A 16,095-nucleotide genomic window follows, 5' to 3' on the forward strand; every position below is an offset into this window, starting at 1 on the left:
AGTGTGTTTAACAATGAGTCAGCGAGGTGATTGAAGGTTTTTTCTGAGTTACTTCTGTTCACTTATTGGTGAAATGTTTTAAAGTGATATCTGCTCGATATTGATAAAGGACCATTGTCAAATGTCAACACTGCATGACATTTTTGAGTCATGAGGTATTTGTGCAAAACCTGCACAGCGTGTGGCGAGGACCAGTCGGTCATCCGTGTGACGAGCTGAGATTTAATGAGGCGTCTTCGTCTCATTTATCAAAATCTAGAAGTCAGATGTCACACAGGCTCCTTCAACGAGCTGTTTGAGGGTTAACACTTGGTTTAAGGGTTAATGTTTGAATTTGTGCAGTAATGTCATGTAGAAATAATCCACTACAGGTAAAAAGACTAATCAAAATGCAACAATCTTGAGTGAATTTGCAGATTTGTCTCAGTTTTAACATTGTCAGAAACCCTTGGGATTACATAAGTACATAATAAAGGTCTAGATGTTTTAAGATGTTACATGTACTTCCCATTAGATGGTAACATTTGGGTGCAGGCGTGAAGTCAGGAGGGTTGAGGACAGGGACAAGTACGAATGTGTGGCTGTGCCAGTGTAAACAGAGCGTTACTAAGAAGTCACAGTGGGTCCTGAGTGGTGTCGAGGCTTTGACCCCGCGACCCCCATCACCCCCATCACCTCTCTCTCTCCGTCACCCGCTGCGGACAGCTTGCCCTTCAGCAGTTTACATTGTAAATACATCCAACCAGACAAATCCACGCTGTGAGAGCGATGCCGAGCTGCTCGCCAACAGCAAGATCTGGAGCAACTCCTCTGGCGCTCATTAAGTTTTCATAATAAATAATGTTTTCTTAATGATGACCTTTGAAACACAGGATAAATGAGTGAGGAGAAACCTCACCGTGCCCCTTTTTGTTCCTTATCGCCTGATCCGTGGCGCTGCCTGGTGCCGCTTCGTGAGATGGCACCGCCCTCACATGTACGACACATGAAGCCATCTTGCGAAATTAACATGACGTTTTTAATGCCGCGGCCGACGTGCGTCTGCTCAGCATTATTCATAAAGCATTCTTTGATCCTTGATGCCAACTTTCACAAAAGCATATTTCAGGGTTTTTACAGGCACTTTTACAGGCACACCTGGAAATTGCCCTATAAAAAAGGTCACAAATTGAAATATTACGAGTGTTACAAATCTGCTCGGCACCTTTCCGCCGTGCCAAACAACAGTCCTGTTGAATATTTATAATAATTTAACTCAATTTGTGCCTGACACAAAGGTACAAAACATCCTCCTTCATCCACTTTCCTCCGTGTCAAACTTTCTGCGTCTCCTCATTCTCACTTTGTCTCTCGTACGAGGTGACCGAGACGAGCTGCGAGTTAAACTCCCTCCCCGTCGCTCTTTGAATCTACTTGGCTCTAATTCTTCAGCAGACTTTCTGCCTGCTATAAAAAGCCGGGGTTATCTCTCCTTTTAGTTGAGCCGGAGCAGTTTATGGTCGCAGCAGTTCTGTCTGGATCTCTGCCACAGTGCGAGAAGTCTGAAAGGCTCCGCGCTCACCGAGACGGAGCGGAGACGAGCATGTTGACATCTTGTTTCGAGGCGGAGGCCCAGATGTCTTCGACACGTTAAAACCCTTTGAACGCTCGGCTCTGGACTCGGTCCAGCCGCCACAATAAAATGTTGGCGTTGTACGTGTCTGCAAACCGCAGATACTTTACATTTCATACCTATCATAGCAACATTTCCACAATATGTAGCTTTAAGTTCAGATTACATGTTCAGATATGAGGTGGTTTACTCATCAGGAGGTGGACAACGGGACATTTTGGTGGCTGCAAAAAGGTATTTCAGTCCAAAACATGATCTTGTCTTCACTCACCGAGTGGATCTTGTTCTTAAAGCTAACCAGGTCAGAAGCGCAGCATTGTTACGACATGAAGTTGTGAAGTTTCAATTTATTTGTGGTTTGCAGAAACATGTAGCGGCAGAAGTGAATTCTGGCGACTGGGTTGCTGGATGGAGACGCTGAGAAACAGGAGAGGAACGAGGAATTTACTGAAGTAACGCTAGTTTATCGACACCAACCAGCAATGGTGGAATGTAACTGAGTACATTTACTCAAATAATCTTACTTGAGTCTTTTTGAAAGAATAGTTGAACATTTTGGCGAATATTCACTTTTTTGCTCAGAGTCAGATGAGAGCATTGACTCCATCCTCATCTCTGTGTAGTAAATATGAAGTTACAGCCAGCAGCCGGTTAGTTTAGCTTAGCATAAAGACTGGAAACAGGGGGAAACAGCTAGCGTGGCTCGCTGTAGCACCTCGAAAGCAAACTGATTAACCAATCACATTAAATATTCTGTATCTCTTCTATATTGTCATGACTTCCTGCAGTCCAGTAGCACCAATCCTCTCACCTCGTACTCGGGACAAAAGCAAATAAGTATATTCTCCCAAGATGTTGAACCGTTCCTTCACATTAACAAATTTTCTAGAGTTGATAAAAAATTGCAAGAGACTTCCCCGTCTTGAGGAACCTGTGCACATGAAGAACGAACGTGATTATATGAGATACTGTGCCATAAAGAGCTGTTGAATGGGACTCTGTTTGCCCGCTGAAGTCCTGAAACTGGATGCCTAGCAGTGGTCGAGGGTCTGTTGTACCCCCACAAAGGTTTTATCCCCTCCACTTATCATTCCTCAGCCATCAGCGGCTCCGCAGTGCAGCGACACCAGAGCTCAGAGCCTAATACAGCACACACATGGTGATGACAACGAGCGCCGGTGAATAGAGCTGCAGGCCACGGAGATTAATGCACGACCCATTAAGGCTGTAACTCATGTCGGATGTGTTTGTTTTGACTGTTTTTGACCTGTCGTACAAATAACACACAATCTGATTCATTTGTTAAGTCGTACACGTTTTATATACAGTGGGAACGTGACCGTCTGGTCGGCGGCGGTGGAGGGAAAGGTGCAGTACTTAATAATTGGCCAGCGGTGGAAGTCATACTCAAAAAAAGGTGCAAACTGTGGCTGCCGTTAGCTGGTTATCTCAGTTAGCCTTACAGCTAGTGGTCCAATGGGAGCTCAGAGCAAGAGAAGTTGTAACAGAAGAGAAAACAATAGACCTTTTGACCTTCACAACCCAGAGAAATGACTCGTTTAACTAGTCATAATTTGAGCCTTTCGGTCCAATAACATTTGGAAAGTCTGGAAGAGCTGCACGATTAAATTATTTTATCCCCCTTCAAGTTAGCCGGGCGCTCAACCGTCCTCAAAATGTCCTTAATAGACCACATCACAAATTCCTTCTTTATTTACGCAACACTTTCAGATGTTGATAACAGGCCATCACTTCACGCGGAGGAATTTTGCGTGTTTACCCGGCTCTTACGTTTAAATCAAAGTCAACTGACCCGGATGTAAATGCAGAGCTTATACACTCCCATTGCACACAAAAGCCCAATCCCAGCGGGTTTAAGTGGGGTTTCTGACCAGTGGAAAAGGGGGGTTGTAGTATAATCAGGAAAAAAGCATAAAATTCCTTATCTAGAAATCAATCATCATTTTTACATGAACCTAGCTGGTAAATGAGCCTTTAATCGAGCATTATAAGCACTCTGTAGAGTCGATTTCTCCAGCACTGCTTAAAACCCGGGCAAAGGTTTATGTTTGTTTGTTAAAATGCAGCCAAATAATTAAAGCTAAAACGATTATTTAATGGATTAAATCCTGGATCCTACATCTGGATCATTACCTGCTCTAATTAGCTGATGCGCTCAGGCAAAAGCTTTCTGCCGGCTGGATTTTATCCAATTCTGTTCCCTGTTTTTTGGGAAACAAAGACTCAGAAATAAACATAACCGCTTTCCAAAATGGAAAAACATCCATTAGTTTTCCAGGTACATTAATCTGGAGAGCAGGAGTGGAAACAGTGGACACATTCAGCAGCAACAAAACTCTGATTCACTATTTTTAAACTATATTTTTGAGCAGAAAGAGATGATTTAAAATGTGTTTGTCGGCTGCTGGTTGCAGATAAGCGAGCGATATCTCACAGCGAGACACATTAAAGTGTATTAATTTTAGCTCCTTCATGGTTTTTTTTCTCCACAGTTCTGTTTGTACTTCAAAAAGGCTCGGCGCCGTGTTTACACACAAAAAATCTGCTCAACTTTCAGGAGTGTGAGGCCCAAATCTGAGTTTTAGCCGCCCGGACACATGAAAGTCATCATTATGTAAGAGTACAGAGATCGCTTTAAAACATGGAGAAAACCCGGAGCGGCTAACTGGAGACCTTCTGTACCTGATCGTGTGAACGTGCCAGGTCCGTCTCCTCATCATTCAACACAGCTAACAGGTTCTGATCCGGGGGAGATACCGGATGAGTCTGACGCACAGCTGGGAAGCAGGATCTCACACCTCTCTCTGGCTCAGACTTTTTCCTCCTCATCATCACTTCATCCTGTCGGTGAAACGTGCACGTTATCAACTCTCTCTTCACAGAGACGTGAACAAAAGGCTGTTTAAGGAGCGTGTCCGTCTGTCGTCGTCGTACAGAAGTGTGTTAGGAAATCATTTAATTGGCATTCGCTCTCAGCCTCTCCATTTCCGCCGCCCGCTGTTTGTTTGTGCCGCTCAAAGGCCCACGTTGCCATGGCACCTATCTGCATTTTTTTTCATTTGCCGCTTTATCACGAGGCCGTTCGGCGCTTTGTGGGTCCGCAGATATAATTCTGTTTCATACAGCTGATTTTATGGTTGGCTTTGCTCTTTGCTTCACCCCGAGGGCTCGTTCCTTCAGAAAGCGCTTGTGGTTTGTGTTCGTAAGCCGGCCACCTCTGAAAGAACTGAGCCGGCTGCAGCTGGATTCATCTGCATCAGTGGTCCCAGGTGCTTTCACACCTGTGGTTTGGCTCAAGTTACATTTGTGTCTTATTGTTCTTTTCCTGTTAGTGTTCCCACTTTTTAACAATAACTTAGGAATCATGTCCATGCAGCATTTCTTTCTGAACGCCAGCGTCTTTTTCAGGTTACTTTGAGCGTTTCTTCCAGTCCGTTCTCCCAAATCATCAAACACAGCAGCCATTTGACGCTGTAGTTACACCTCTAGCATCACTTCTCGAAGCGAACCTCTAGTGCAGCAGCATAAACAGCGAGAAGAGTGAGAGTCAGGTTCTGGTCGGATGGACCTCCCCTTCTGAGACTGAGGTTCATGTCCTGTTTGAGAGTGATTTGTTATGTTATGTAAGTAAGTTACTGCACGTAAATGATGTAACTTACATGAGAACAAAGATTGATCTTCTCCTTAACCAAACCACGACTGTTTGACAACTTTAATAACAAGAGTCATAATATGTGAACTGTTTGTCAGCAAGCTTTGTTTTCCCAAAAAGTCCAACCGGATATTGAATATTATGTATACTGGAGGTATAGTATATCATTAGTTGTAGTATATTACTACATTAGAGGAGTAGGGGATGACTCACCTCAGTTAGTTCATTCAGTAGCTGAACTGGAGCTTTTCAAACGAGGGAAACTAATGAATACAAGGTGTTTCTTGCTTGTCAATAAACTGGTTAAAATACTGAGTTCTTGTTCTTTATCTTACAGTACATACGAGTCCATGACCTGCCCTCTGCACAGACGGAGAAAGAAAATCTGTCATTGACTTTTTGTGCTCTCTGTTCAAGCCTCGGTCCCTGTTAGCACCTTTTTCATCATGTGAAGCGTGTTTATACGTTCTGTAAGAGCACAAGTGCTGCAGCCGCTGACCTACAGCAGACTGTTTACATGTGAGAACCGGCACGATAAGTGAGTCTTATCCCTCACTCTGGTCTTGTAGGCCCATATTAACACAGTGTGGTTTGATATGTGTTATTCTTTGAATGTGTGTCTGAACCACACAGATGATGAAATGCCAGTAGCCAAATGGTGAAAAATAAATTAAGAATGATAAGAGCGGAAAAATAATTAAAAACCATGGAGTTTTTATTTCTGCTGGCTCACAGCGAGGTCATCGGTGGACGTGAACGGCATGTGTGGTACGCCAAACTGATAAACAGCCCTCTTCAAAAACATCTCATCGCTGCCGTCGAGGAAAGAGCTCGATGTTGACGATGGAGCGCGAGGTGGATGTGGCGTTCTTCCTTCTCCAAATAAACGAAGAAGAAAAAAACCCGCGAACATCACATCGTCGTGCGTGAAAAGAATCCGAGGCCGCGTCTCGTTCCCCCTCGACATTGGCAGCGCCCGAACGCTGAGAACAGGAACTTCCTGGCACCGCGGTGTTATTGTTGCAGAGGAAGAGGAGGGCGAGAGCCAGGTACACAGAGCTAGTTCAATAAAGCTCAGACCAAAAACAGCAAATTGAGCAGGGGAGGAGTGAGAACAAGCCGGTGCTGTGTCTGTGACTCTTTTTTTCTCTCTTTCAGTGTATTCTGAATATTTGCAGGTATGCATGCAGAACAGAAACAAATGAATGAAGTGTGGACAGACAAAGGGTCAGCAGGAATACATGTGCATTTCCATAAAAGGCAGACTGTGGATGATTAGGATTAAAGACACATTAAACACACAATCCAGCTGTGGAAAGAGGAAAAGACAGGAGGAGTCGACAGTGAGGGAATGTAACTACGTACATGCACTCAAGTGCTTAAGTACATTTTTGAGATACTTGTACTTTACTTGAGTATTTAAATTTTCTGCTACTTTATGTATCCGTTACACCACAGTTTGGATAGAAATATTGTACTTTTTTTACTCCACTTCAGTTGGTTACTAGATACTTTGCAGAAAGCATGGCGCATCCGAGCCAAGGCAGCATTTTTAAATCAACTTATTTTATCGGACGACCCCTCGTAAACAGTACATACATACATACTTTTAGTACTTAAGTGCACTTATTGCTTTTGATACATCAAAGAATGTAATATTAGAAACTTTAAAGGAACCGCTGATGTCCAGAAAAAGCCTAAAACCACATAAAAATTTAAATAAAAGGTTATTTATATAACTATGAGGAATGGCAACATTCAAATAAGCACAGCCTTGATGCAGGTATCCAAGCTGAATGGTAACTTCTGATGGTCGGTTGTCTAACACTCACAATTTCCCAAACACCAGAAAGAACAAGAGCAGCAATGAAATCTCAACGGGGCCTGAACAGACCAGAGTCTTCCTCTGTCACCTCTCTTAAGCCTTCACAAAAGGGCGTCGTCACACCCTGGCTGGCTCGGAGGAGAAGCTGCGTCCACTCATTAATCAGGAGCCCGGTCTCCACAGCCTGCAACAGGTGATCTGAATCCACTGCAATCGACCCAGAGACCCTGAAACAGAAAATATAGTGCCGCATAATGGGACATGTGCTACAAGTTCACTCAGAAAATGGACTGTGGACTCTGAAACTTTCACCTGACAATGACTGGATTTTCATTTTTGAGTGAGTTGTTCCTTTCAGACCAGATTAATGCTTCAACACGATATCTTTACTTTTACCCAGGCGGGACTTTTGGGTCCTTGTTACAACACTGGGAGTCGATCCCTCTGCCAGCGCTCAGTATCACGACCCAGATCTCAGGTCTGATGGTTTCGGCCCGTGCCAACAGTTCCCGGAATGCTCTGTGTTTTCCATGTGGGAAAACTTACCCTCACATGAGATTTCGAGGGGTATTTGTTTTCACCTACTGTCACGTTGACGGCGAGCCCATTTGGGACGGATCAAGCGCGATGCCAGAATCCGCTGTCACGTCTTCACGCCACTTGAGAGACATTTCCAGGGGTAAACACTCAGCCAGTCAAATGTGGAATATTCACATGGATGTTTGGAGCAATATTGCTGCCGTCTGTTTTGTGCGGGTGTATCTCCACATCTCCGGAGTGTTTTTCACGACACACAGCGATGCCAGATGTGGCCTTTGTGTTGTCGTCCAGCCCGGCACTCTCGCTCCTGGGACACACGCCACTGTTTTGGTCCTGAGAATCAACGGTTCTCTTTTTAGGGCAATAAGCTGTTTATACGGGCCGCGCCAACTGGATCCGTGATTGCAGGCCACTGGTTTATTTTAATTAGCCATGCAGAGCAGTTCCGATGGATTCTGAGTGTGACTCACCTCCTTTTTCAAAACATTAGTCTCCACCAAGTCCAAATGTTGCCCTTTGAGGTTGGGTTTCATTTCAGATTAGTAAAAAAAAGGAGGGGCAATGTTCACTGCTGTGTGTGCATTTATGTTTGAGGATGACAGGAAAGTGTTACGAAAATGTAATCAATGAGTTGAGGCACTCTTAAACGTTGTCTACACTAAACCTACAGTTTATTATGGTATTTAATAAGTAATTGTTTGAAAGAAAAAGCTTCAGAAACATCTGTTCGTGCTCATCCTGGTATATAACACTGTTAACTGTGAATACGAATCAAATAGATTTGATTTTAAATTCAATTTACTGCCCTCGAGGTGGCCGTCCAACTCATCCACCACCTAAAGTCACAACCAAGAAATATGACTTAGTATTAATAATATTCTGCTGATCATGGGCGTAGATTTTTGGGGAGGATACAGGGCGCACTGTCCCTCCAGTAAAAACATAAAAGAGGACTTTTATTTTGACAACCCACTTGACTGACAGCCTTCCTGCTTTGTATTTCATTACACCTGTCGCCTGAATTTTGTGTTTTTCTTTTCATAAATAACCACATTTCCACTATACAGTAATCAGGTAAGACTTGAAGATGTAGAAAACATAAATACGATAAAAAGATATTAACTTCTAAAGGTTAAAATAAAAATACTGCATTAGAGGAATGAGCATTACGTCCTTTCCCTCCACTTTATTCACCTCATTCAACAGACCGGCAGGAAACTTGAGCTTTGTCTGTTTTGCCAGCTTAAGAAATTAACAAGATAAATATGCAATTTGTGTTTAATGGTGCAGATGACAGGACTCCGAACTACGAACCCTGAGGATTGATTTTATTTTGGTCAACAAGTGATCATTAAGTTGTCTCCGCAGCAATCTTTCATAACTGAGAAAATATTGAAGTGTGTTTGATTCATCAAATGCATTTTAAATGTTTTACTTGACTCTGATTCAGGCTGTTCTCAAAGGTTTTCCATCATCTTATTAGTCTTTTTTTTTTTCCTCAGCGAGGAGGAGAGAGAAATAAATAAATAATAGATAATAACAGAGCTGATAAATAAGTTCAAGAAAAAGGTAAATACATTTTGATGTTATGTCCGACCAGCTAGCCCTGGCCTGTCCTATCTCATAATACCACGCTGAGCTCCCAGTCCAGGACGCCAGCGGCACGGCTAACTGAGCAAACTAGCCAACGGGCAGCTACGGTTAGCAGCAGTTAGTGGTTCCTCGCCCCTTATTTGTGGCCAATTCTTTACATATTGTACCTTTCATCTTATTATTGGTGCAGCTTTCTTGGTTTTGCGATGCAGAAACAAATATTTACTGATTCATGTGTGAAGGTAGAAACCCTGACATCCATCAGTGGACCATCACAATCCCACACTGGGAACGAAGCCGCAATTTTCCACATCAAATCCTCGAACACAGACAAAAGAAATCACAACTGCTGAAGCAGAACTGCTATTTCCAAATTTCCAAAGCACTGGAACGGCCGTTTCTTTTCCTTAAATACCTACTTTTATGACTTTACATGGTAAATAAGTGAATTATTTTCTGTTTACAGCATTAAAGAGTCTCAAGATAAGAATTTGCGACTGTAATTGTTGCCATAAAACAGGTAACAGAGCCTTTTTTACACTTATAATATCACTCTGGGAGATAGCGTTCACTTCCACTGCCTCTTGTTGGCAGAGCGCTTTACAAACTGAATCTAGTTTATTCGAAACACATGAGGCCGAGCCGCGGCTTCAAAACTTGCAGTTGAATTGTCTTTTTGATGTCGCCACATCAATGCGCTCCGTACACAAACGGAGACACTCGCAGAAAGAAAAAGTGTGGTCTGACATTTCCAACTTATCACATGGTATCAGGTTCTCATTTGTGTACACATGCAGCGGCTGAGAGCTCGGCGGGATCATCACGGACCGTCGAGGACTTTCATCTCGTCGGCCGAAAGATTGCAAACGATATTTTTCATTCTTTCTGTAACTTTTTTGCTACTTGCAGCTTTCCTGGACGGGTTTGTTTCTTTCTCAAGGCCTCTGAGAGGAGTTGTAACTAACTGACAGACCTCTTATGCCCTAACAAACATGAGATATGGTGTGCGGATCGTGTTGGAAAGACAAACTCCAGCTATGTCATTCTTACTTCATGCTTTTATTGTTGAGGAAAAACAGCACACCAGCCCGAACGCCTCTGCAGAGCACCTTTTTACTCGTAAGCGTTAAAAGCTGCAGCTGCATGAGGATCGGTTACATCCTTTATCTCACCTTATAGAGCGTTCCCGAATGAGAACTATAAATTTAACAGACTTGTGCTGCTCAAAAGCGGCCGTTTGTGTATCCGTAGTCCTTTTTATCTCCCCTTTTTTTCCACACTGGCTTCAAATTAATTTCCTTGCAGCTGTTAACAGACACTGAAAGAAAAAAAAAATGGGTTGTAATTATTAAAAGTCTACTGGGGGAGGTTACATAAAACAGCATTTGAGTGAGTGAGCAGCCAAAAAGCAGAATCATGGTGCTCCAGAGAAAGGAAAAAGAGAGAAGTTACTGGCAGACGCACTTTTAAGAAATGGCCGAGGTTTTTCTGGTTAAATTACTAATTCTCGTAACATAAACACCTTTAAAAGAGTTTTAGAAAAAGGTTGATTTGCGCTTTAGTCCGTGGTTATATCACCCAGAGATACTAAGAGATCTTCTGACAAAACTGGGTATTATTTGTTAAAAGGTGGGAATATTTTGATAAACATGAAACCCAAAGAGGGTGAGTTACTTCTGGAACCAAGAGAAAACACTTCAGAGATATGTCCAGTGGCGAACTCAGGATGTTTAAGTAGCAGGGGCAGAAAAAAAAAGGGCACCAGCGCTCAGAAAGTCGTGATACATTTATAATCAACTGGAGGGGCACCCGAAAGGGCACTTTTACATGTTTTTCCAACTGGAAAGGCTCCATAGAGGGCACTTCATCACATTTTGTCCTCAGGCGGGGCACCATGGAGGACACTTTAACATGTTTTTCCCATTGGAGGGGCATCCAAGGGCACATTATTGCATTTTGCCCACTGGAGGGGCACCATAGTGGGCACTTTATCATGTTTTTCCCAGTGGACGGGCACTTTAGAGGTTACATCACCACATTTTGTCCACTGTAGGGGCATCCTAAAGGGCACTTCACCACATTTGGTCAACTGGAAGGGCATCCGAGGGCACTTCATCACATTTTGTCCTCTGGCGGGGCACCATAGAGGGCATTTTATAATGTTTTTCCCATTGGAGGGGCATCCAAGGGCACTTTATCACATTTCTTCCACTGGACGGGCACCATAGAGGGCACTTTAAAATGTTTTGTCCACTGGAGGGGCACCATATAGGGCACTTTATCACGATTGCCCCCCCTTACCCCGGCCACCAGTCCACCAGCGCATATGTGTATCTTGGAGAAACCTGTTAATTCATATTATCCCATTAAATCACAATCATTTCTGCCTCTTCACGTTAACTCCAGTTTTCTCCTCCGTATCCATTCCCCACTTTAAGAAATGCATATCAGACATGTCAGCCGAGGCCAAACAGATGTATCGCTGCGTGAGTTATTGCAGTTGGAAGATTGTGAAGAAGAAATATTACAGAAATGTTAAACACAGCGGACCCAAATGTGACGAAGAGCCGTATCATCCAATAAGCCCGAAAGGAATGTCTTTGGGTCGGTTATAACACAGTTCATTACGGCCCGTATGCCTTTTGTCAGGTTTTTATTTGTTTTTAACTACCAAATTAAACGGTAATCACCTGATAATAAGGCGGCCACTCTGCAAAGACATAGTCTAAATGTCAAGAATGCCAGTAGTCAGAAAATACTTGCCTTTCGTACCGCAACAGTTTTTCGATTCCTGAGTCATCCAGCTTGGCACATTAAAATAACAGCCTACACACTGAAACAATTACGAGAATAATATGGTGGTGTTTTAACAGCTGTAGACTGGGGGAGGGCAGGGTGAGAGGCTGGAGGACAAGACCCGTCACAATACCAAGCATCTCACTCAGCAGTGACACAAAAAGGGGCATTTCAACATCCAACGAGTTGAAGATTAAAGGTTTAACAAACGGGCATCCAGACACCGACTCGTTTATTGCACAGAGGAGCTCAGATTTGTTGTATTTGGGAATATTTTCATGTCATTTTAGTCTTTCACCTTTCCCCCTCCATGTTATCAACACGTCCCAGCTTAAACTGGCTCCTCTCCAGAAACAAACTCTTACCTTCGGGTTCGCTGGACGGCTCGTCCTCCTCGTACAGCTTCCCCTCTCCGGCGGCCATGACTGATAACTCCTCTCACCACACGAGCCCCTGGGAAAAAGCACATAAGACGCTCCGCTCCGTGACCCAAAACATCTGCTGCTAATATGGGTCAGTTTTATCCACGGGTTCCTCTAGAAAGTCCTGCACATGACAACTAAATGAAAAACACAAATGGCATGAATCAACCAGGCTGTGTGTTATTTCCCAGCACTTGTATCAACATGCTGGGGAACCTGCTGAGCTGTGAAATATCTAAGCTAGGACACCCGGTGGTTCTCCTCCGCTCCAAAAAAGGCTTTTTCCTGAGCCGGGGTCAAGCGAGGAGAAAGTAACAGCAGTCGAGTTGTTGTGTCTGGAAAGTGGGATTTGTTGTGATGGTGTTGGAGTGTTAACATAAAGATTGAGCTGAAGGGGAGATAGCAGTGAACATTTTAAGTAGTTGACTGAAATGCTTTCATATCCTGGGGATCTATCTGAAAGCTGCTGTTAGCATGTTAGCTGTTAGAGAGAGTGTAGGGAGGAGGGAGGGGATCGCAAACTGCGACACAAACAGGAGCTAAAACGACGACAATGCTAACAGTAGCCTTAGGACTAAAGTGCTGCAAGAACTACTTCTGTCTGTAGGCTAACGCTAGCTAGCGTCTTAAATTCCTACAATATTCACAAACTTGACTACAGTTTGCAACTAAAGTCCGCCTGTAAAGACAGACTATGATTAGGTGAGTCTCCATGTTCGGTGTGAGGGTGTTTAATGTCCATGACGACCTCATTTAGCATCGTCTCATTTAGCATTGTTAGCTTGTTAGCAGCCGCCTTTTTTGAGACAGGTTAAGGCTTTATAAATCAAACATGGGATATTTACTGTGTATTTTACGCTGTAGAACAAAACATGAACATCTCTTAATCTCATTAGACCTTATTTCAGGCATTTGACCAAAAACCTATTAAATAAAAATTAAATATATACTGACATCATTACGGGGGAACTGGAAGTGCAAAAATGCTAGCTTTTTTCCAGGTTTTAGGACTCATTCACGGTAGGAAGTGTTATTGTTTGGGTTTTTAGTTTTGTGATTTGCTGTTTTATGTTGAAAGTATGTCATGTTTTAACTTTCTGCTTCCTGTCTTTGTCTGTTTTCTCGCCCTTTTTCTGTGTACACCTGTGTCTCATTAGTTAATCACTCCCTCTGTATTTAAGCCTGTGTTTGACCCTCACTTTACGTTGGTTTGTCTGTTTCCCATCCTCCATTTTTGCATTTCCGTTTTTTTGAATTTGCTGTATTCTACTTGTTGCCTTTTTATTACTCTGATTTTTGGATTTTGGATTGTTGGACTTTTTCAGCTTTTCATCGAAGCTCACCTCTTGTTCTTTACCCTCCTGCCTCTGTGGGTCTTGCTTTTTTGGTCCTTTTGTTGTCAAACGTGACAGATTTGTATGAAATAATAACCTTCTGAGCGAGAAACCACAGCAGGTCACATCCTTTAGCACTGCAGTTCACCCCACACTGCCTTTTCTTGATTAATTTAAACTAAAATGCCTCCCTTTCCAACAAAAAACTTACCCTGCATGTATGTGTGGGGGGCAGGGGGCCCTTTTCTTATCAGGTACCGTGGACCTCTCCAAACACTGAGAGCTCTGCTGGTATCAGGATTCAGAGGAGAGCAAACATCTGTACCAGACGTGAGCGAACAGCTATTTGTTTGTCAGACTGTGATTAAGTGCACGACTCAAACTACGAGGGAAACGCTGATAAAGACGTCCATTAGCTGCCTCGCACTCTCCCTCGCACTGTGTTGCTGAAACTCACAGCTTGAAATAGAAACACTTGAGTTTACTGAGGAGACGTTACTGTAGCCAGTCACCATTTACTGTATGTGACAGAGATAATACTCTCAATAGACTCCAAAATGTCTCCTCAGTGAGATATCACGAAAAGTACAATTGTGTCAAACATAAGACCTCTAATCCTCCCTGCTGCAGCTCTGGGCCCACTTAGGCGTTTTGTTCTTCTTCTGTGGTGCATGAAGACCTTTGTAGTCCACTGTTACAATTAATTTTCTGTTCGTTTTGTGGCAGGAAGTAGAGTCGGAGTCATTCGCCGTAACTTTTCGCCTGTGAATTGCCTTTTTGTTCCAAGTTGCCGCTCCCCCCCCTCAGACGATATGCGTCTACTGACCTCTAAATTGGGAAGTTTTATGCAGTTGACCTTTGGCTTTTACGTCTCCGTATTTATGTCTGAGAAAATAGTGAAATTATGACACTTAACGCTGTCGCCTGCATGTGTCTGGAGCTGCTCTGTGAAGACTGGGGGCCATTGAGACTGCAGGTCAATCCACTGACACCCTTCTCTCTTGTTTAACAGTGACGGGCTGAAGCACGTTCACGCTGACGTGCCATGAAAACCTGAGAAATACCAAATTCAAATAGATTGTAAACCCTGCTATTAACAGAAGTGGAAGAAGTACTCGGATATTGTACTGAAGAAAAAGTAGTAATGCTATAATGTAGAAATAACTGTTGCTGACTTTTTATACGTCAATGATGTTAGCTTGATCTTGATCTTTGGTTTTCAGGCCTGGGGCTAGCTGGTTAGCATGCTAGCTTCAGTAGATATCTCTTCAACATACTATACGTATTCGACATAATGTCAACCCTGTTATTTCTTGACATGTTGTTGATTATTTTAGTTAATTTTTGAATGTTTAAACTAATTTTATTACATATTGCACCTTTAAGTAAAAGTACAAAAGTATTAACATATAAATAAATAAATAAATAAATAAATAAATAAATACACTTAAAGTAGCAAAAGTTATCATTGGATATTGGATATTCACCCTAACCCTTGTGAGTTTTCTCTCAAGGAACAAAAAATTCTACTTAATGTACAATATTGCATCAAAATGATCTCTTCGCCAAGGAGGTCATGTTTGTTTGTTTGTTGGTTTGTCAACATGATTTCACAAAAACTACTGAATGGATTTCCACCAAACTTGGATGGAGGACGGGTCTCAGCCCAGAATAGACCCAAATAACTTTTGGTGTGAATCTGGATAAAGGAAGGGATCCAGGATTTGTTTTTCTGTAATGTAGTTTTTTGACATTTTTTAAAATTAATTTCTCACAGAATAATGCATGGATCTTGATTTTTAAAAAATCTGGCGTATTTAGGTAGCTGGTATCATTGAGTGGCCACACATTGATGTGAATCCAAATTAAATTTAGATCTTGCAGATTTAAATATGTTTTATTTGATATTGGTTTAGGCTTGTTTGAATTAAAGGGGACTGTTGGGCCTTGACAGAGGTATGCATTCTACTCAGTGACGTTCTAGTTTATTTGTTGATAGTTATATTAAATCTGCAAAGTAACTAATAAAGTTGTCGGATAAATGCAGTGAAGTAAAAAGTACAAAAGTAACAGAAAAGTACCTCAAAATTATAGTTAAGTACAGTACTTAGTTACTTTCCACCACTAGTTATTAAAGTAGGTTCAGACAGCAGTAAAATTCTGCTCTTATTTCTTCTATGCGCATTTAATTATAGCAGTAAAATATCTTAATAAAGACAGCGTGAGATGACAAAGGCACATAGAAGAGATGAGACCTGAAGTGCAGAAGCATCGAGGACTTGGTACTGACTGAGCCTATG

The sequence above is a fragment of the Pagrus pagrus genome (genome assembly GCF_965226575.1).
Source record: "Pagrus pagrus genome assembly, chromosome: 21".
NCBI lineage: Eukaryota > Metazoa > Chordata > Actinopteri > Spariformes > Sparidae > Pagrus > Pagrus pagrus.